We start from the raw sequence: 24,332 nt of genomic DNA, 5'->3' as shown, positions 1-24,332 counted from the left end.
TGCGCCCGTTTGCGTTGCATTTGGTATCACAAACATCATGAAGTAAGTACTTGTGTTCAAAATCTCGCTTGAACGGCTCCAAGGTGTTCACAAGGGCGCAGCCATATTGTTTTTCACTCTGTGTATGGTGCTGGGACTTCTACTGCAATCTGCCCTTAATCTATGTAATCCTCTACCCCATACTTAATTTACCCCTATTTTATTAATTATTGTATTTGTGTTTCTTTTTGTGTCTCATTATTTTTTATTGCTTTAATTTTTTGTGCCCTTTTGAATTGTTGTTTATTTTTCCCCTATTTCCTTCCTTTTCCCTGTTTCTTTTCTCCTACCCTACCCACCCAGCACTGTGGCAACGCAGCAGGACAACAGCGGCCGCCTGCCTTGTGAGTGGCGCCTCCATCAAGGAGTGCAGCCTCGTCTGATCTTCAGTGAGGAGGAGGTGTCAGAATTAGTTTTTTATGTGCAGCGCCACCTACCCTCCATGCTGGCAGCAGGCGGCAGGCCTGGGAGCGGTTACGCCATGCAGGACCATTGCCAGCGCTGAGCTAGGGTGTGATAATTGGTGAGGGCCACCACCCAGGTCCAGTGTACCACCCAGCAGCTGGCACACCGCTGGGTGGATATATTATCGACCGCGAGAAGGACCTGCTCGACCTGCTAGGTGTGAGATCACCGGGCTTGGTGAGTATTATATTTTTATTTTGTTTGAGTTCAGCAATGCTATTTCTTTTTTTCAGAATAGCATGCAGTTTCCACTCAGAGGTAACTTACGTTTAGTTTACGTTAAGATTATTATTTATTATGTGATCCAGTTAGAGCAAGGCAGGTGATCAGTACTACATCACTGATTTTTATACTCGTAGGCAGGTACTTGCTTTGGTTGAATATATAATAAGCTGTTGCAAAGTAGACTCCTCTGTCCTCCTCCCAACTCCATATTGAATTAGTGAGTTAGCGTTCTCTGTGACTTTATGTAGCGCATACAGTCCCAACCAATTTCACAGTGATGCGAGTATGCATGCACTGCAAAAAAAGGAGGCTGAGTTGGTGCATGAAGGGGCTTGAGAAATGAGAGTAGAATGAAAGATCATTCATTGCAATGGATTTGTTCTAAATGTAGATTTTCTATTTTAATTAAGGAAGTTTGGAATAGGGATTTTAGGAGTATAGCCAGCTCAACAATAGTTGATCATGCCAGTATTGTACCATAGGCAATCCGATTTAAGTACAATGTTATTGCATTGGCCTGTTATATAATAATTTTGCGGATATTAATGGTACCACTGTTGTATTTTTTATTTTCTCTCTAGCCTTACATCAGCATTCAAGAGCAAGAAGAAGGGCACTGCAACAGTGGGTCCAGCAGGAGCCGGGGTTGTTGCCGACCATCAACACCGATCCCAGTAAGTCCTTTTATTTATGTATTGTTATTTTTATTATTATTACTATTATTATTTTTATTACTATTATTATTTCCCTAACTTTTACCTCTTCCCACTTTTATACTACTTTTAATTTTGCCTTGTTTACTTTTTTTATACTGTCTTCCTTTTTTCCAACTCCCCTATCCAAGTTTTGTTTTATTCCTGTTATCCATGCATTATCTTTTTTTCTGTCTTTCATTGACCATTTTCTATTCCACCTCTTCATTGCTCTTCAATGATTCAGAGTCATCATCAATCATAGGCCATAGCTCTGCCCCTCTATTACGCAAAGCTTTTGGTTGGCTTGTCTGCCCCTCTATTACACTAAGCTTTTGGTTGGCTTGTTTACCTGGCTTTTCTAACATTCCAACAAAATGCCCAGAGTGATATTTTTGACAGAAGATACTGCATTGCTAACTGAACTGTAACAAATGTGGTTGCCTTTTTTTTATTTTAAAAATTAAAATGTGATCTGGCATCTAAAAACTGTATACTGTTTTTGTATAGCCACACCAACCACTAGTGGAGGAGCTGGCTCAATTTCGACTGCTACAGGAGAGGATGGAGCAATGGGAGACGCTGCGGCAGGGACAGGTGCTGGTAAGTCACATTGCTTGCTTATTGACTATTACTCTTACTCACTAGCTACAAGGGTGTTTTTGTGATCTGATATATGACCCCCCCTGCATTACAGCTACAGCAATGTTTGGGTTACTTATGGTCTCTTCTATCTGCAACTCAGCAAAAGCACACATAAGGTATGTTAAAATGTTGGCTTGAAGGAAACGGGAAAGAACAGAAGGTTAAAATAAAGGATGGGTGAAAAGAGTGAAATTAAAAGATTTGTGGGTGTATGAAAAAAGATGCATGGGTGAGTATTGGTATTGGGTAAATGGATGTATGGGTGAAAGGATCATTGAAAGAAAAGGTGGAAATTGTGGGTACTGAGTGGATGGATAAAGGATTGTCAATGTGGGTAGAGGACTGGATTTGAGAATGTAAAGCTTAAATCATGGTGGCTATGAGTGTATATAGGGGAAGAACAAAAGGACAATTGAATTATTGCTTTGACAAATTAAGAAGGGAGCTCTTCTTTTGTATTTAGATCTGTGAAACCCCTCTATTCTTCTATAGTGAAAGCTATACCTACCTGTCTAATTCACCTGCCTTACTCTGCAGTAGAGTGAGTCAAGTTTATTTGTTTTCCTTACTGCCCAGTGAAACAATTAGTTGAAAATAATTTGTGATGGTGGGCGAGACCAGTGAGCAAAGTGGGACTAGTAATTGCCTGATTTAATTTCAAGTTTGGCCTACGGGATTCTCTGTGTCAAATGCACCACATACAATCTATATAGCCCATTCCTTCCCCTGTAGTGCACTGCATTGCCCCCTGTCTACTTATGGCAAACAGGATAAAATATATCCACATTTTATATATGACATATGTTATGTATCTTATTCATTCATCTGCCTCACCAGAGGCAGGGTAGAAAATAAACTAATGGAGAGGCATGTAGGGAAGGGCAGGGCCATCGGAATTAAGGATCGATAATTGTCAGCTACAGTAGCCCTAGCTGCAGACAATAGCAATGTACTTGAAGCGCTGGCTAGCATGCCCCCATTAATTTGGCACAGCAACTTGTACTCCATAGTGAATAATGCCTTACTCATCAGAATGAGAGGTAATTATGTTTTATTTTTCTACTAAATGTGTCTAATTAGTTACTAGAAATGCCTTTAAAAGAAAAAAAATGAAATGAGCAGCTTTTTAAGCTGGTCATATTCTGTCTTAATTATTTTCTACCAGTCAGTTAGTGCTTCTTATGTGAGGCATGTGTAGGTAAACAAATAAAATGTTGCCCCTGTGACTCTCCCTATCATAAATAATAATCACATTAAATTCCATTGTCCCTAGGGGACCAGAAATATAGTGCTACTGTGCTACCCACTATCTATCATTTAAACAAGTGTTTGTTTAAAATTTGTCAACAAATAGAGAAACATAATTGGAGTATTAACTTGTGTAGATTTGTGTTTGTTAACTAAAGTGGTTAGTTTGTTATGAGGAACTAGAAAAACGGAGTAGACCCTACAAGTAAATTTCACTACTTTAGAAAGGCAATCACTTTCAGGAAAAAAATGATCAACCACCAGCCCCGAAACACTGCAAATCATTGGAAACAAGTTTACAATCTTGTTGAACTTGCTGCCTCACTGTCAGCCACCACATACATCAGTCAGCACTCACAAATTCACAATCACAATCAATCAATCAATACATCACAACTCATTGGTGCAATATTTACTTAGTTACCTCTTCCAATCCAAGCACGCTGGTTGAACAGAATACCTCTTCTTCGATGGTATCTACACATTGGCAATAGAAATTGGCACTGGCAGTCTTTTAATCAATGACCTTCTAGGGCAGCCCTGCTAGGTAATGTAAAAATAGGATAGGCAATAGCATGTGAGGGAGGCTTGTATGTAGGGGCTTCACTGCACATGGGTCCAACTCCTATCCGGGCCTGTATGTGACTATAAAATCAATGGTGGGGCAACAGAAATCCAACATAAACATCATGAGGCACAGGCATTTTCTTTTTGCAAACAAAGAAAGAGAAAAAAAAGCTGAATGGGAAATAATGAAAACGTTCTATGGTGGCACTGGCATACTAAATCCTGGAAGCAGATTTGATTCTCAAACTCTGGTGGCCAAGAAGTTGGTCAACTAACACGCTTGATTCGGACCAATCATCCTCTTCCTCCTCCTGTGGTGTTTCAGGAATGGTGTAATCAGATGGTATGAAATGCTGTTCATTTTGATCATGATCAATCTCTCCATGATTTGAGGAGAGAGACTGGCACTTCGCACTGTAATAAATGCAGTAGCTGCACTGAAAACATGTTCAGCAGACACACTGGCTACGGGACAAGCCAGAGACCTTATTGGCAGCCTGATGAGCTCTGGCCATTGGTGCAACTTCCCATACCAATACACCAGTGGGTTTTGATGCACATGCACTCTTTTGGAACATCCAGGTACTCCTGTAACATCCTCTGAATGGTCATTGGTACTGCCACCTAATTGACCGCTTTTCCCTTCACCCTTGCACTGAAATTAAGACCTGCCACTTGAAACCAATCCAATGCAGAGGTTGGTTCTGATTCTTCTGTTGCTGTTGTTGTCGGTTTTCTTGTTGGTGGGGTTGGGGGATGTAAGACAAGACTGCCGTCTCCGGGTGTTGAAGGTGGCACCCCAGAGCTGCAGAGTGGAACTCTAAGTTCCAGCTGTTCTTCTTCCAGTTCTCCTGCTTGCTCAACAAGCTACCTCTTGTCTTGTGAAACATACCCTTCAGAAAAAGGAATGATAGCAGGACAATTTGTTTTTGTAGCATGGATCAAGTAGGCTGGCACAGATGTATTCTTTGGATGAGATTATGTCATTTTGCAGCCTTGCACTACATGTCAAGCATTAGCTTAGGCTAGTAACCAAAGCATGAGCTTTGTTTGCACCCCTGAATGCCTTTCAGACTCCTTCTTTAGCTGCTCCTGTACCAAATGCAATAATAGGTTAGCTTGACACATTATACTGACCTCCTTGATAACTTCCTGTGTGAAAACCTCAAAAGGGAGCAACATCTGTGTGAGGCATTTGACTTGACCCCATTTATCCGCTTCCATGGCCATAACTCTCCCAATTGCATCAGCTCCTCTTTCAATTACATAGTCATTGATCTGTTTGTACTGCTCAAACAGGCATTGCAACACTTATTAAGTTGAGTTCCAACGTGTTGCCACCCCCTCCATCAGGGCTTTAACTGGTTCTCTGTTATGATTCTGAATAGTCTGCATCTGTTTCCGGGCTTTAAAAGAATGGCTGAAAATACTGTAAATGTGTCTACAGGTGGTCAGTATGTTGCTGACTATATCTTCTTTTTAAAAAGTCTTGCACCAACAGGTTGATGCAGTGCGCCAAGCACAGGACTCTGAAAAAGCCTCCATCTGCCATGGCCTTGACTATGTTACTAACATTATGCATGGCAACAAACCAAACTTGAAGACCTCTGGGTCACACCATTCGGATATCTTGGTATTACATTTTTCCAAGATGTTTGCAGCTGTGTGTAACTTCTCCATGGTGAACATGGCTACTGTTGCATGCTGCCAAACGCTCTTAAAATTTTCTTCTGTCGTAGAGCTGTAGATAGCTTTTGCTTTACCCCTGAAAAGAGATCCAGTGTGCAGGGATGCACATGTAATCAGTTGCCTAACAACTGGTCCACATGTCTGTCGCCAGCAGGATAGTGGGGACAACATTTTGCTGCAAAAGCCTGTACAACCAATTGCAGCACATTGTGATGCAACACTGGAACAGCAACTCTGGCAATATAGGTCTGGCTTGGAACCTTCTATTTTGGACAGAGGGCTGCCACAAACTCTAAGAATCCCACTCCTTCCATAAAAGAAAAAGGAAGGATGTCCAGCGTTCACATTTATTCCAGATTGCCATTGTACAAACATGCCGCTGGATGGTTGCAGTCGTATGGCCCCTCCTGCCTAAACATGATGGTAATTGTAGCCTGGATTTTCTTCTTTTGTGGGACACTGACGCAGGCAACTTTTCAGGTGTAGGTAGTGGTAGACTCAATGTGCGTGGTGGTGGTACAGTCATCATATGCTGTGGTGTCTCCATCAGACTCTGAGTCTTCCTGTGCCATCGTGAGGTTGCTGAGGTGGGTGATTCTGGTGCACTGATGGGGACAGGGCTGCTTTACCACGAGGATGATATCACCCTCTTCTTTCTCACCTTCCACCTTGACTTGACCAGGTGTAGCTGATGTTTCCTGGCTCGCCTCACCTTCACCACTGCAACCATGTTGAGCACTTTGTTTAAGATGCTGCTCTCACTGGAACCCGTGATGTTTTTTCATATAGGTCATCTGGCCTCCAGTGCCATAATGTGAACCAGGCCTACCTAAACAAACACTTGTGTGGCAAATTGAGCATATGGCAATGTTCTCCTCCAGTTTGATCATAAAAAAGTGACAAACTGGTGAGGAGTACTTTTTTATTAGGCCACTGCCAATGCCTGAAGAAGAACTGGATGTAGGTGGTTGTGGGTGTGTTTCTTGCCTCTCTGCGGTGCATACGTGTACTGAGGTAGGCGTTGGTGCACATCTCTGTTGGGGCCTTACAAATATGGGAGCTGGAGGTGCTGTCTGTGCCATCCCTTGGAGCAGGTTAAATATTAATGTCAGACTCCTCTGGACTAGCTTCTACAATGACTGTGTCATCGTCATCATCCTTGTCACCATCCCCTTCTATGATTCTAAGACTTTCTAGATCTCTTCTTTTCCCTTGCCTCTCCTGGCATCTCCTTGACTATGCTGGGATCCACTCCATGTCCCCATCGTCGTCATCAGAGGCGGTGCTTGGAAAAGATGGTGGAGTAGTAGCACCCTTCCTTTTTCTTGCTGGGGATGTGGGAGCTTTTGATTCTAAAAGAGGAGGTTCTTGCTCGACAGAAAGCTTGACCTCCTGTTCTGCTCCAACTTTGGGAAGATCTGGCTGCGGCTGCTGCCCACTTTGTTCTGTTTCCTGAACCGATTGGGTAATACTTTGTGAAAGGGACAAATCCAATTCAACATCACTGCTCATTGGGGTCACCATGATTGCAGTGGCTGCCTCACTGATAGTCATCGTCTTGAGCTTGGGTTGGGGCAGTGCTGTTGATGCAGGAGTACTCACAGATTCTTCCCCGGAGGCCGGTGTGGCAGCAGGCACACGTCTCCTGAAAAACGTTACGACTGGCATGCCACTGGCGGAAAGCTACTTCTTATCATTTGTCACTTTCTTGGTAGCAACTTTCTTTGGGGCCATCTTAACTAGCTCTAGGTTGTCATTGGCACTAAGATGCACAAGTTAAAGATTTTGGTGCCTGTGGATGGAAGTAACTGTAGGGCCTTCTCTTTGGCAGTACTGCGTGTGATGTGGGATCTCTTCTCTTGTGCACCTAAAAATAACCAAGCAAGAAAAACATGTAGTTAATAAAATGTGTCATGCCATTGTTGCAGCAGGTCGAAATTAGTACAGGGAAATGCAATCTTAGTGCGGTTGGTTACTTATGTAACATACCTAGTATTTATTGTAAAAGCCAACGACCCCACTTCACCGTAAAAAAATGAAACTGCAAATCAGATAGCACAATGTGCAGATTTTGCTCTTTGTATTATTTACATCCGTTTTAGGAGATACATAGGGTAGTCAGAGACAGCCACATGGTCAACAAAAGAAGCAAGGAGGAATCATGAAGAACAAAGAACACATGCAAACCTATGGCAAGGGGCAGTGACTGCATGCACAAAATGGTTGCCAGCTAGCTCACATAGTCTAACAACAACAAGGAGCAAGGAGGAAGCATGGAGAACAAAGAACACATGCAAGCCTATGGCAAGGGACACTGGCTTGATGGGCAAAATGGCTGCCAGTCAGCGACATGGTCAAATAACAACAACAAGGAACAAGGAGGAAGAATGGAGAACAAAGAACACATGTAAGCTTATGGCAAGGAACACTGGATGGATGGAAAAAAATGGCTGCCAGCCAGCCACATGGTCAAACAGCAAGGAGGAAGCATGGAGAACAAAGAACACATGCAAGCCTATGGCAAGGGGCATTGGCTGGAAGGACAAAATGGCTGCTAGCTAACCACATGGTCAAACATCAACAACAATGAGCAAGGAGGAAGCATGGAGAACAAAGAGCACATGCAAGTATATGGCAAGGGACACTGGCTGCATGCACAAAATGGCTGCCAGCCCGCCACATTGTCAAGCAACAGCAACCAGGGGCAAAGAGGAAGCTTGGAGAACAAAGAACACATGCAAGCCTAAGGCAGGGGGCACCGGCTGCATGCACAAAATGGCTGCCAACCAGCCACATGGTCAAACAACAACAGCACGGAGCAAGGAGAACAAAGAAGAACACATGCAAGCCTCTGACAAAGGACACTGGCTGGATGGACAAAATGGCTGCCAGCCAGCCATATGGTCAAACAACATCCTCCTGTGCCATAGTATATTATTACCACACAATATATGCACTTTTTGCAAAAGAATGAAATGCAAACAATTGCCAACATTTTAAATGTAAAGTATTCCAATGCCAACCCTACCCAAAATGACGTTTTAAAAATATATACCACTGAAGCATGTATTTCATGCACTGGTGACTACTAGTAGTGGCCTAGAACGAATGGCTTAGTGGCCCTTTGGAAATCCAGGCCACATACTAAAATAATATTGCTATTGGAAACATGTAGAAAAGGTATTGAGCTGTACAACAATTTTCCTTTACAAAGGGTGACAAATCAGTGAAGTGCAAAATACATAATAACTAGACAATACTCAAACTCCAGGCCACCCATCACCATACATTTTTAAATCAACTTAAAGTACAAAGAAATACTGGAGCATGCCCAAGCAAACAGACAACAACACCCTTATTCAATACAGTTTTAGAACTTACTTGTGTGATGATTCCAAAAAAATCAAGTCCAGAAATCCAAACATATATCAAGGAGACAAAGAGAGTGATCCTTCCACCTTGAAATCCAAGTGAAAAAAGTGACCAGGATATGGACAAAGCACTGGGAGAAGCCTTCTGGACAGGAACCGGAAGTTGGAGTCTCTGACACACTTCCTTACTGTTTGAAAAAAAAGGCTTCTCAATCTGAAAACAAACTGCAGGGTCTATTGGAGAAAAAAAAATCTAGTCAAAATGCTCTCTTTGACTAGATTTAGTGGCTCTGGAATATACATCTACTTTAGAAAGTAGTTTATGCTCGCAAGCAGCCTGTTCTGGCCGCTGGCGAGGTAGGAAGAAACCCAAGAGAATGCGAGGTTTCGTATGTGCTCGCTAGAAGCCCAGGAGAATCGTTGCGCTCATGAGAGAGCACCAAACACCAATTTCTCGAGCATGAACAAACCTTGCTCCACGGCCCATGGTGTTCTATGCCCAGGCCTACTCTTTTTGTCTCTTTTTAGCTGGGCCAGGATCACTCAATGGGAAGACTGAGCCACAATTGAACCTGATGCACTGGGTGGAAACAGTTCCTTTCAAAATCCAGTATGAGCTATTTTCAGGCAATGTCTAAGGCAGATTCCACAAGGTCAATTCCACTTGACAGGGAATCAGGGTAGGATAACATCTTTAGAGAAAAATAAATCTTGATGTCTGAGAAGAATCCACCATTTACAAAAGCTGGATGCCAGTCTGCCGGATCCTTGAGGCAGCAGCAGGCTTCATGTCTGTTCTCCAGATCAGATCTTAACACCTGACGTAGGGGTTACATGAAATGTCCACCTATTCCAAGACCTCTGGGTAGCCAAGAGGCGTTTGCACCCAGTAGCCCTGAAGTAATCGATAACACTTTGAGTGGCACTAAATTCTGCATTAAACTGAAGCTTGAACATAGGTCCTTGAATAAATATACTTTTCATTGGTTCTTCATCCTTAATCATAATTCTTCAAACTAAAGCTCTTCCAAGAAAATATGGGTTACAGGTGATCCCAAAGGAGACTCACTTTGAAAGTGTTGTGAGATTCTTCTACTTGTTCGTTAGGCTTTGTTTAATGCAAGTATCTTTTGAAACTAAATTACAAAACATACGATCACTTGCTAAATGGTAAAGTACTGGTTGACTTAAAGTTTCATCTCAAAATATGAGAATCTGTAATTAATATTTACCGAAGATCATGGCATATGAAATGTTTCCATTTCCATTATGGCAGTAGTACCAAAAATGAGTTCTGAGAGATTTTTGGAATCAGGTAGGAGAAATGCTGACTGAAATGGGACTGAAATGAGTGTGTGTATTGGGTGTTATATTTTCTACTTTGCTTCCCTTGACAAAGCCCAGGGACCCAGGCGAAACCCTGGAGTTGCTATTAAATGCACGCAATGAACAAAATAAATTCATTTTGAGATTTCGAAGAAAGACTTCTGCTTGATTTCTTTTTGGCAACGTGAAAGCTGAGAAGCAGGGTCTAGGCGACGCAAGATCAATGGTGTATGATGCCGACGAGCTGGAAAACTTCATTTTAATCTAGTCAGTAAGTATAAATATTTGTAACAGAGTAGACGACCGTTATATCCTTGGTGAAGAAAAACTCACAGAGCCAAACTAAAAAAATAGGTGATCTTGCTCGTGGACTGCTTTGGTTTCTCCAAAATCATAGGCCACTCAGTGTCATGAAGATAGACATAGTGGAAGTAAAAGGGATTGCGAACTTATTTTGTCCAAGACATCTATGCAAACTTGTTGTTTTAATACATGCTAGGGTCAAGATGTTTTTTTTCGGTGCCAGTGCTCTTTATTACGCCCAGAGCCTTGTATCTGCAATACAGAAATTGCTCCAGTTACTCAAGACCGATGAACAACATGGAAGGATAGATATTTTATTACCTCAGGTCGAACAGTTTGAATTGAAGCCTATGCTGGGTTCAAAACGTTGCCTGTAGAATGAGCATACTTAAATCACAGAGAATAATCAATATAGTGGTAAAAAACTATTCATAGTATCGAATATACATATTTAGGATATGCAATCACTAAATGAGTTCCATTTACATTTATTGCATTTATCTGGCATGGGAGTGACAATGGTAAAAATGCACTGATTTTAACTACTCCTTTACTCAGAAACCATGACTTTGAAAACTCTTCACCTTCTAGGTGCAAATGTTATGCCATGGCATTTGCACATTCCCAGACCCCCCTCAAGCCCGCCCCACAACAAGGTTTCCCCCTTGCCCCAAGACAGATACTTGAAAAGGTCACTGTCCAGTTAAGGCCATTTCCCTGTAGCCATGATCTCTGTTATTAAGAGAACCCAAGTGAAGCCAGGTGTATAAATAAGTGTATAAATAAGAGCAATGTATTGCATGAGAGAATTGTTTGAGCATCACCAATCCACACTGGAAAGTTAACTTCTGAAAGGGCTCAGACGGAGCCATGAGGCTAGACTTTCAACAGTATTTTTATAAACCTTTGCTCATAGGTTTAAACTATTTTATCCTGATGCTATTTGGGAAATCTGCCAAGAAGATGTACAAGCTTACTATTAGCTGCAAGAGAGCTAAACTCGTGCGCCAGCTGCCATCAAGTTTTTAGAAAGCAATAACTTTGGAGCAGATGGAGGCACCATGACAAAATCTTGCAATCAGTCATTTATCTGAACTACAAACAAGAACTTTAATGATATTTTCTTTTCAAAGTATCTGGTGTTGACAGATGCTTCCTATTTCAAGCACTCGGTGGTGTAAGATGGAGCAGGAAAGAAGGTTCTATAAAGATTATCGAATAGCAATATAAACTGCCGATGAATACTGATTAACTTTATATAAGCTGATGACCGTGAAATGGATGCTCTGAACAGACTCGCAGGTAAATATTTAACCAGAAGGTCAAATGGAGAGGGAATACACCCTGCCACGGGTCAGTAGGTAATGACATCAATAGCGAGCTTTTTTGGATGGCTATCTATATATGCACATATATATTTTATTATTTGGGTTCTAAGTTAGACATACCTATGTGGCAGGTATGATATCAACGTGCCAAGCGACACGATGGACCAGTGGGTGAAGGTGCCTCTTAAAAAATGCATGAGGCAGAGGTCATAAACTCGATTCCCGGCAAGAAACATTAACCTTCCGTTTTTTCCTGGGTCGCGATGATAACATCTTGGGCCATAGCATGAAAGTCTGCATTCACATTAGGCACAGCTGTGCAACTGCTCTCTAAAGAGCATTCGTTTAACTCAGAACTTAGACGAGTTAAAATATGCCCTGCAAAAACAGAACTTTTGGAAACTGAGGGAGGGATCCACTTCTCACTGTTATCGAGCTGTACTTCCTGCAGTGCATGCACTGACTAGGGTCACAACCTACAAATCGCAATATCACAGGGTTTGTGACGACATAAGCCCATATATCGAACTCATTTTACCATTGGGCAAACTTATTCCAAATTGCAGAACGGGTTATTCAGAGTCACAAATAGGAGGGTGCATGATTAAGGTACACCTTACTATTTCCAATTTCCAATTTCTATTGTTTTGCAAAGGTTCGACAGATTTCCCTTTGGGAATCATGTTGTGTGACGTTGGGGGGAGATGGTAGTGATCTAAGGGACCACTTGCCACTTACCCCAATGCCTTCCCATGTGGTATGATTTTTTTAAAGCAGCAGCGGTTCCTTTAAGAAGCTCGGGCTGTTTAAAACAACGATTCCTATTTTAGAATGCAAACACACGCATATTGATATGATGCTCCATCAGGCTGTTGCCAATCAAAGGCAGTGACTGAAGATTTTGGTACATGACCTATTAATAGGAAAGGTTGTATCCAAAATAAACAACTGGTGGCAAAAAACAACTCACAGTAGAGTGTTAACGAATCAAACAGAAAGCTCAGCCTAATAAATCAATTGAATGGGTCAAATCCCCACCTGTGGTAGCCAGTAATAGGGGAATATTATATTTTAAACACATTTCCGGAAAAAAACATGCCAAACCGGTGCATACTTTTCACATGATTGCATTTCAATTAGGAATATATAGCTCTTCCGTGTATACCTGTACATTTAAAGCAGTATCAGATAACTTGAGAGCACCTTGACCCTGGAATGTGTAAACTGTCGGTTTACTCTGACTTATTTATAAGTCTTTTAATACCACCAAGAGTTGATGTTATAGTAAGGATCTAAGTTGTGGCCAATTATAACAGGGATTTTTCACAAAGTATTGTTAACGTTGCATTTTCCATTGATCGATCTCGTGGAGTGAAGAAAAACAACAACTAAAAACTTACACTAATGAAGTGCAGAAATTAGACATTTTTGGAATATGGAGCATAGGTGCAAAGCTGAGCAAAAGAGTGACAATAAAGGTAATTGATTTTTATGAATGCCACAACTTACCACTCAGGATTTGGGCCTTGACAAAACAATTATTTTCTGGCCTTCTGAGAATTCACGAGCCTTATATGACTGAGCATTACCATTTTTTCTTCATTCTTTACATTTCACAGTCTAATGATATTGTCACTCAATGGTATTGGAATAGAATTGTAAATAAAGTGTCTAATCAGTGCTCTTTGCATTAAACAATTATGACAATTGAAATACTCATGCTTTTCCAGCCCTCAAGATAATAAATGTAGATTTGCGTCAAAAAGTATAGCGCTGGCTTGCGTCAATCCAGAGCACCAGCCGGGAGCCAAATTTATTGAATCCTGCAAGCCGGCGCAAAGGGTGGGCTAGCGTCTGGGAAAATGACGTTAGCCGGGTGGGAGTGGTGGTACGGGGAAGGGGATCTCAAAAAATTACGCTAGGCTGGTTAGAGGCAAAAAAATGCAGTTAACCTGCCTAGCGTCATTTCCTGATGCAAAACCATTCATACCACATGACTCCTGTCTTATAAAAGGTAGGAGTCATGCCCACCACCCCAATGGTTACCACAAGGGACAAGTGTCCACTGTGCATGGCCATGGCACCCAGTGCCATGTAGGGGGGCCCATTTCAGGGCCCCAATGGCGCTTTAAAAATATTTTTAAAATACTTACCTCTACTTACCTTGGATGGGGTCCCCCATCCTCTGGTGTCCCTCTGGTGTGGGTGGTAGTGTTCCTGGAGCTTGGGGTGGGCACCTGTGGGCTCTTTCCATTGTGTTTGACCATGGAAATGAGTCCACAGGGCCCCTAACGCCTGCTCTGACCCAGGCATTATATAATGGTGCTAAGCAGACTTAGCACCATTATTTAGGCCTGCCTTTCCCCTGTGCACCTATTTTGCACTGGAGGATAAATAATGCACAAGGGGCTTTGAGTCATTTTTTGGACGGGAACGCCTACCTTGCATCTCATTGATGCAAGGAGGTTTCACGCATCCAAATGATGTTAACTCCTATATTTGACGTTAGCCGGATCTAGTGTCAAAATCAAAAGTTATGTTTGTGCTGAATTTGCATTAAATAATTATACAAATTCAGTTCAAATAGAGTATTCATATGCCCCCAAATGCTTCATGGTGTCCTTGTAAGTGAGTGTGTTTATGTGTGTGAATCTGTGGGTGGGGATGTCTTTGTATTTGATCTGTATGTGTGCATGTGTTTGAAATGATGTGTGGGGTTTTTCTGCACAACTGGAGATATGCCTTTTTATTTGCTTCTGGGCTCGTGTTAAGGGGAATGAGTATTAATATGTCTCCAATAGGCCTGTGTAGTCAATTCTCCCTTTTCTTCTCCTCTTCAAAATCCTGCGTCAGAAACATAGATTTGAATAAATCAAGCTTGATCCAGTCAGGATAATGCCTACTATGTCCTAATTCCCATTCTCCTGATCGTTGGAAACAAATAATATCTAATTGGTGCCAAAAGAGCTTACGCAATCTACCAATATGTGCTTTCCATATACTTGAAAGTGTGATAGAACAAAGTGGGAAAATGCACCATTTCTCTGTGGAATGGGTAAGAAGGCTGCATAGTGGTCTTTAAGGTAATCATGTGGGATCTCTGCCAATTAACAAACAGAGACAATACATATTACAGACCTGACCAGAAGGAGGTTCAGTAATCACCATGCAGGTGGTTCACACTCAGAGGTCAGTTTTTCTATATCACTATGACCCAACCACAGGAAAAGTGTGGGCACTTTCCTTAATATTCTACTTTTTTAGTGTTAACCAACCTCTACACCATGTCATAAGCACTCTTATCATACCAGAATTGTGAGGAGTGGGAGTGTTCTGCCTCTAAAGTTTTTAAGGTTCAGAGGTAATTCAAATGACATGGTTAGGTTTTTGATAATGCCAACATCGGTATGGCACATTCCACATAGTCAACTTAAGTTGGCATGTTTCCAGAGAGTAATGCGTATCCTCTGAGTAATATGTCCAGAGAAATAAGCTTCACAGACAAGATTTCAATCCTCAAGTAGAGGAATAGTTGGACAAAAATAAACATCCTACCGTATATCAGGAGCGGCGATCCATTAGAGCGTAGGAGCATTGCCCTGCTAAAAAATGCCCCTAGAAAAGCCCCAGATATGAGAAATAAAATGGTAATAAAGTTAATATTTTACCATTTTATATTTCACCAACCTGTCCTAAACAGAGTGTCAGGACAGGGCATGGCCTTTGCTGCTGAGTGCCAGCAGCAAGTTGTGCACTTAAGTTTAAAGTGTGCATGTATCTTTGGCTCTCTGTCTTGCGATGGCCAGCCAGAAATGTGCATTTTAAACATTTCTAACCCAGCTGTTTTATACAGCTGGGTTAAGAAGAAGCACAGGCCTCCAGTGTCCTTAACAGCGCTGTGAGAGCCTGCTAACTCCAATCCTGGTGCTTCTCTCATGCTGGTTAACAGCATAAGACCACCACCAGTATTGCTTAGGGGAGTTGGTTGAGTCCTGTGCTAGAGGCAGAGCGCAGAAGAAAAACACTGGACCAGCACGAGTAGCATGTTTGTGCAGCAAGCAAAAAAGGTTAGTGCCTATTTCTTTTCTTTATTTAAGTATGCATTTCTTGCATGCATGCAACCACCCATTTACCTGCCCCACCACTCTCAAGGTCTCAGCAGTACATTATGACTACTCACCATCCAACAGGGACAATACAGAGAGCAGGCATAAAATGACTGGCAGTTGGTAAATAGAGATCCAAGGCAAAAAAAAACATGGTAACCATTGTAGATAGTAAAGACATTAGAGAATGCCAGTAATTAGTTTTGGCATCTTTAAATCTGTCAAATTTGAGAATTGGCATTCCTTTTTGGGACAAGACCAAGATTGCAGTTGGTCGCTGTTTGGCCTGAAGCAAGCAAGATGAACACATATGGAATGGGATGTGCCTATAGGAATTCACAGTGGAGATGTCATCTGAGACATTGAGATGTCAGTAGCCATGTCATGCGTGATGTATTATGTGAGGTCATATACATTGCATTGCGTGGGCGTACGTTATAGTTAGCTGAGGTAATTATAACTTGCAGAATTTCTATGGTTTTGTGCATGTAAAAGTTGACCCTAACCATCACGTCCCTGTAACCTTTGGGTTTTTCAGTGAATTTCTCTGCTTTTTGTTTTTAATATTGAATATTTAAATTGAGAAAAGGCTTATAAAGACAAAATGGATGAATGCCTGGATGGACAGGAGAGCAAGACCAGTGGATGGCTGGTTGGTTGACCAAGAGGAGAGCAGACATTTAAAAACTAGACAGAAACATAGGTCCAGACAAATGGGCACACGTTTTGTAAGGGCTGTGCCAAGACAATACAAACGTCAGTGTTTGAAATCACTGAGGCTCATACAAGCGCGATGATCCCAGGTCACTTGATGCTCTGGGCTTCTCAGTGTCACTAAACCCAGGTCTACAAGGAGACTTTTCTTCTGTTGAAGCGCTCGGGTGCAGGAGGTGGTGGCATGTGAAGGGGTAAAAGGAGGTGTCAGGGGAAATGGGTTACAGTTGTCAGGGCAACGTTCTGAACATTTTCTATTCTTTCTGATTTTGGACGCTCGATAAAAATAATGCACTCAGACATTCTGACCCTGCGCAAGCTGCAAAATTCAACTCCTTTTGTATGTTTCAAAGGAGGAGAGGGCAAGTTGTGCTTTTTTTAAAACTCCGAGTTCAGGGAAACCACTGAAAAGAGGCACGTTTGTTGGAGTGTAAGTTTTATAATCAAAATTAACATAAAATGTTTACGAATTAATGCATAATGATACCGCATAGAAATTATATTAATGTGCTTTTATTAAACGTGTGTTTGAAATGTGCCCACGAGGAGTGGCCACCAACATATATGATGATAAATGAAACTGACTAATACTGAGATATTAATGTACTAATGTATGATTTTGTATTAGTATTAAGAGTTATGTGTTAAGGTTTTGCTAATTAATCACTCGGCCTTAGTTAGCATGAGTCGGGGCCTAGCTGTCTGGTTTCATATTAAATGTGTTTTCCAATGTGCAATGTGCTGACTTGCTGAAGGACATGTAGTTGTACTTTTCCAGAGACTAGAAGATGTGTGTAACCGTAGTAAATTCTTTCTCATGAGACTCGTCTTGCTCAAGGAGACATTCTTGCTGAATGCAACAGTGTAAACTTGCAACAGGTACAAGGTCGCCTGAACTGGTATAGACAATGGAACTACTGACTGGGTCTGTGAGAGGACCGCAAGAACATGAAATTGTACCTGACATTCTACCCGTTGGGGACGTCAATTACTGAAGCCAATAAACTACGTGAGAACTGTTATGAGGTGACAATCTTAATGAGGCGACAAGTAAACCATTGGATGGAGATAATGGTGCACCAAAACTTGCCCAATTGGAAATTAGGGGACTGTACAACAAGTTTGATATAATCATAGGACATAAGAAGAAATCAGCCATTACGTGCCTTTGCTATTGCCTAGACACGTTGCCACTCTGTTTTAAAGACTTCGCGGTTTATCTCTTCGAACCATCCTTATTCTGCCTTGTCCGATTCATACTATTCCTCCTTATGAGGGAAGTGTCCCTTATTGCCCGTCTTACTGAACTTTGCTGTGTTTCTTGGCTGATGGCGAATCAACTGCTGTCCTGAGGACAAAGACTGACTCTGTATGCTGACCCATTATGGAGGGTAACTATATGATGATAAAATTGTAATTGTCTGTTTGCCTTTTCTTTCCAGGTACCGACTGCTTCTTTTGATAGAGACCATAGTTAGATGTTTTCGAGATTTGTGTTGCTGAATTGTTTTGCATGAAGCCCAACATGCTAATGCTGATTCGAGGTTAGTTAAGGAATTCACTAAACAGACGCAAAGAGCCAAATGACTGAATATATGCTTTGTCGAATAATGCGCTAATGATATTCTGTTAAGATTAACCCATGTTGACATCGTGCTTTGTTCTAATGTTTATGATTTTTGCTTTGATTAAATCTTATTCGAGTTGTCATATTATTACAGTGTTGATGTGTTTTCTGGTTTTGAGACTAATAAACTTGCTAGTAGAGTGTAATCAATAGGGAATAAATATCATAAATCTTACGAAATATTGTGTGGTTTTCATGACTGAGAGATCTTAGTGTGATTTGATTCTTACTTATGCCATTATCCAAATTGAATCGATTTGTTATAGTGAGTATTGATGATGTTATTGATCTATTTATTGCTATGTTGATTAATTGTCTCGTCCTGAGGTGCCTTCAATCAGGGTCAAAAGATTAATTGGCCTAAAACGAGTCCCAGACTAATTAATTATTCAAGACGGGACACGTTATCAGTTCTGGTAGCAGAGGACGGTTTAGGCCCTTTGGGGCCCTAGAACAAGGGATCATTGTTTTAGAAGTGTTTTTGAAATAATGCAAATTGGAAAGATGATGTGCCCCTAAGTCCCAAATGACTTTCCAGGAATCTCGGAGTTTGCCGAAGTGAGTTGGGTATGTTCTCTGCGTTCAAGTGATAGTATGAGTGAAGTAGAATTTGCACTTGCTCAGCTTATGCAAATCGCAGGTGAATTGTGAGGGTTGTGAGAATCTAGGCCAGGTAATATTTTAGTAGGAGTGGGCGTACTCCGTAGTATGAGAGTAGGGAAGTCGGCAAACTTCATGTGAGTGTGGTCTAAGACTCCGGAGTATACTGATAAGTGTATGAGACACTTGGTTAATGTTGTAATTTGCGCAGTTTAATAGGTCAATCGGGCGTGGTTGACGAGTCAAGTTTGAGTCAAGTTGTGTGAGTGAAAACCTTTGATGGAGATTTGTTAAGTTCTAAAGTGCACTAGGACGAACCATTGACAAGTCGAGAGTAAAATTTGCGGGTCGGATTCTGCTTGCGGGTGCGGGATCTGAGAAGGAGAGAGTAGCGGCAGAGGCTTCAAGTGAAATCTCTGTAAAGTTCTGAAGCGATTGTGTTACCCTTCCTGTAGTAAACCGGCAAATTTTGGTTTTGTTGTTAAGGTGCTCGCAATATACTGCTTTAGTTTTGTGTGGATTTAGAGTGAGGAAGACAAGCCGCAAGACTTTATCAGCCGCAGTGTGTGTGAGTGTGACGTCATTGGAGCCATGCTGGGATAGGTTAGTTGCCAAGAGGGGTCGCGCACGGATTGGCAGCCATCTGTGAGAGGCAATTGGTTGAGAAGGTAGGCAAAGAGTGTTCTGGGAACTAAAGTCACTTCCTGATTAGATTCTAAACAAAAATAACAGACGCAAAAAATGAAGTTTTTCATGGCTTTAAAGAGTGCTTTGAGGGGAGATGCGTACATTACGGCGAGTGTGGGGGAGCCTACACTGCCAGAGGATACTCCGGCTTATGCCATAATGGAGGAGAAGGGAGTCGTGCCATGCCATTGGCTAAAGCATTGGTGCAAATTAACAGAGAAAGATGGGTGTTTGGCGTTTCCAGAGAATGGAACATTTAACATAGGGGTTCTAGAAAATTTGCGGAAAGCGCTAAATGAGCAGAAGCCGCCTCTGAGACCAGCTCAGTTTGAGGCGTTAGCGATTTGGGAATTAATGACCATACGACAGAGGCAACAGAAATTCGAGCGGAGAATGAGGAAAGCAGAAAAGACCTTAGAAGAAGCTAGATGGGATAGTGAGACCAGGATGTGGAGAAGGGAAATAATAGACGGAGTTAGGATGTTTCCGGCAATAACTCAAGAAGCCGAAACACAGGGAAGAAAGGCCACTTGTAAAACAGACAAAGGCTCTAGCAAGCAGAAGGAGACTCAGAAGTCTAGGGTAGATGCAGACGATTCTGATGATGATGAGTTTCTAAATCAGTTGTTACATGATCGACCGCCACCATATGCCATGAATGACAATAGACTGAGTACTAGTGCAGGTCCTGAAAATTCGTCACAGAATCAGGGGATCGCGAATAAAGTACGGACAAATAATGTTATCACCTCAGCTCCGATACAGAATGGTGCTAGTGTATCCACCACACTAGAGACGCAGATACAGGTACAGCCACCACCAATTCAGAGGCTCTACCCTGATGTCCCAGTATTAGAGACGACTATGAGTTTGACTGTGCAGCCTGATCCAGTATACACAAGATCAAAGTTAGTGCAGATTGAGCCAACTCCGCAATTGCTGCCCCAGCCGCAGCAACAGGGGGTCCCGAATTCCACTTCGGTCGCAGGACCGCAGTCAGTTACAGCACCTATGATGAATCAAGCTATGGGAGTTAATGCTCCACCGGGATTGGGAAACGGACAGGCACCAGCCGCTCTATCATTGCCGATTACTGTTGGTCCGCCAGTACCGTTATATGCGCAGGCCAAACCTATTGTACGCAATCAAGGAGTAATGACTCAAGAGGTGATAAGAGGAGGGTTCACGTGAAGTTCCCAAGGGATGACACCGGGAGAACAGACAGTCGAGGGATCTAGATCCTTGTTGGACTTCAGTCCGATTGGGGTTCCCTTAGAGACAATGAGACAAGCAGGTTTGGGTCTACTGACACCACAGGTATTGGGAGCAAATACGTCACAGACACCAAATGATGCAGGCTGGAAATATATCGTTGCAAGGCTTAATGGCGCAACAGTTAACTGAGTGGTTAGACAAGCTTAACACTCCAATGACTACTCCTGCGACAGCAGAGTGGTCAGAGAGAGAGGAATACCTTAATTTTGTGAGGTTGGGTGTGGAAGCAGCTGAGCTAGTTGAAGGGACTATGGGAGTGAACAGGTTAGAATCATACACTGAGGCAGAACTGAGGTACCTGTGCCCGAAAATAACCAAAGAAGTGAGTAAGGTGCACCAGAGGTTAGCGAACGTAGCAGATAAATACAGCATAGACTTAGACAATACTAAGCATCTGAAAAGGAGTTATAGATTAGACTTCGAACCTAAAGATTTTGATCACATGAGATCCACTGGAATGAAGGCACACCTCAAAGATATACTACAGAGTGCCCAAGTTTGGGGAGCATTAGAGAAGTGGGAAGGCAGATGGGCAAAGAAGAGAGATAAGAGGAAAATTTACTGCCTGGAACCGCAGCAGGCGAAAGCTGCACCAGACACAGGAACAATAAACATGTTACCAATGAGGGAGACAGCTGGAGGGGTTCTAGTCCATGTACCGTGGTCAAGAGGTGACATTTTGTCATTCACAAATGATTAGCCCAGGTTGAAGGAAAAGCCAATAGGGTGGTATCAGCAGACAGATAGGTTTGTGAAGCTTACAAAGTGTCTCTGGGAAGACTTGAATACCCTATTTGAGATTATAGTTCCAGCTGACTTATGGCTTGAGTGTAAGAGGAGTGTGGATTGTCCGACGACGGAACCGGCAAGGGACAGGACCACAGGAGCACCGTCTCCTGAGGTGATGAAATACTACTATAAGGTGATTGAGTTTTTGAAGCAGAAGGTGTCACCGCAGAATATTGATTGGCAGAAAATCGATCGAACGGCACAAGAAGGCAAAGAGTCAATACATGCTTACTATGAGAGGTTGTTAAAGGCATTCAAACACTATAGTGGCACGGAGGTCATAGAACCAAAAGATATGAATCACCTTGTGTTCATGTTCATTGAAGGATTGAGGCCAGAGATTAGCCAGATGATTAAGAATCATTTGATTTGTTAGCAAGCGAAACCGATTGATGAAGTGTTGCAGTATGCAAAATACTGTAGCGATGAGATTGATTTGAAATAGAGAAAGCTGAAAGAGAAAGTGATGGTGATGCAAATTAAGGCAACTCAGGCAGGGATGCAGGGAAATGGAGTACAGCAGATGGTACAGCAGCAGCCTCAAGGAAACAGAATGTTCCAACTGCAAACAAGAGGCAGAGGTCGGGGAGGTTTTGTGAACCATGGTCCAGACTTGAATACTGTTGTGGTTCAAAATGACGTGCAAGGGATGAAAAAGATGTTGCCATGCAATGCGTGAGGGGGCGAGGGACACTGGAAGCGGGAGTGCCGGTACATTTCAAAATGTGAGGGGTCCAAGAATGAGGGGTCCAAATCTGAACTTCCCGAATAATATGGTTCAGATGCAGGGTCTCCAGCCTCTGCAACAAATGCAAATGCCACACGTTCCACCAGCACAGTTGCAGCAAATACAACAGCAGATTCCCATGGTACCTAGACAGCAAATGCAGTTGCCTTTAGCTCCGATGGGACAGCAACAGGTGATGTTTCCTCAACAGGTCACAGGTCAAACAATGAGTCAAAATAATACAGTACAACAGTTCCCATTGTGTGGTGAGAATGGAATAAACGATGAATGGTTGGATGATTGTTCAGATAGTGAGGAGTGCAGGCTTGCAGCGTCCCTTGAAGTAGATCAGAGGGGACCTTACGTGCAAGGGAAGGTGATGGGTCACAAGGTTTCGTTCCTGGTTGACACAGGAGCTACACGCTCTACAGTCAGAAGTGCAGAGGTTCCAAAATTGCCTCTTTGGGGGCGTACCATAAAGGTGGTAGGAGTAGCAAATCAGCTCTTGACAAATCTGATTACGGATCCAGTCCAAATTGAGATTGGTACCTTTCAGGGATTACATAGGTTTGTAGTCTGTGATTCAAGTCCAGTATCCCTACTGGGAAGAGACTTACTGTGTAAAACGAGGTGTTCGATCACCTGTTCCACAACACAACCAGTGATGATGAAGGGGACGATGGTCAGATCTCAGAGCGAGAGACGGAGACCACAGATGAGGAATACCCTTTGATAAGCTTCTTCCCGATGTTCACAGTGACCGATTTGCCAACAGAAATACAGGGAGCAGTGACAGGGAAGGTATGGGACTTGACAGGAAAGGAAGTGGGACTGATCAAAGGAGTAGAACCAGTCAAAGTAGATGTGAAGCCAAAAGCAGTGTTTCCACAGGTACCGCAGTACCACATGGCACAACACGTCCTTATACAAGTGGCCAGATAATTGCAGACTTTGTGAAGCAAGGGGTCTTAAAAGAAGTGATGAGCAGCCCATGTAATTCGCCAATAATGGGATTGAGAAAGCCTTATGGGAAAGTTCAAATTGTCCAGGACCTGAGAAAAATTAATGAGATAGTTGTAAAATGTTGCCCCATAGTGCCAAATCCAGCCGTGATCATGTTTCAGGTCCCATGTGATGCAGAGTGGTTCACGGTTGTGGACTTGTCTCAAGCATTCTTTTTGGTGCCTCTTCATGAGGGTAGCCAATTTCTATTCAGTTTTAAATTCTTGGACAAGGTTTACAGTTGGTGTCGAATTCCTCAAGGGTTTTCAGAATCACCTTCCATCTTCAATCAGATATTGAAAAAGGATTTAGAGTCATTGGAACTGCCTTTTAATTTGACTCTAGTACAGTACATTGATGATTTGTTGATTGCATCCAAAACGAAAGATGACTGCAGGTATGATACTATTGCCCTACTGAATCATTTGGGAAAGAACGGACATAAAGGGGGTCATTCTGACCTTGGCGGTAAAATCCGCCAGGGCCAACGACCGCGAGAGCACCGCCAACAGGCTGGCGGTGCTCCCATGGGCATTCTGACCGCAGCGGTACAGCCGTGGTCAGAAACGGAAAACCGGCGGTGTACCGCCGGTTTCCCGCTGCCCTGGGGAATCCTCTATGGCGGCGCAGCTTGCTGCGCCGCCATGGGGATTCCGACCCCCATACCGCCATCCTGTTCCTGGCGGTTTTGGCTGCCGGGAACAGAATGGCGGTATGGGGTGTCGTGGGGCCCCTGGGGGCCCCTGCAATGCCCATGCCAATGGCATGGGCATTGCAGGGGCCCCCATAACAGGGCCCCACAAAGATTTTCAGTGTCTGCCATGCAGACACTGAAAATCGCGACGGGTGCAACTGCATCCGTCGCACCAATTCCACTCCGCCGGCTCAATTCGGAGCCGGCATCCTC

This window comes from Pleurodeles waltl, chromosome 4_1 (genome assembly GCF_031143425.1).
Source record: "Pleurodeles waltl isolate 20211129_DDA chromosome 4_1, aPleWal1.hap1.20221129, whole genome shotgun sequence".
NCBI classification, from domain to species: Eukaryota; Metazoa; Chordata; class Amphibia; order Caudata; family Salamandridae; genus Pleurodeles; species Pleurodeles waltl.
This window is presented reverse-complemented; position numbering follows the sequence as displayed.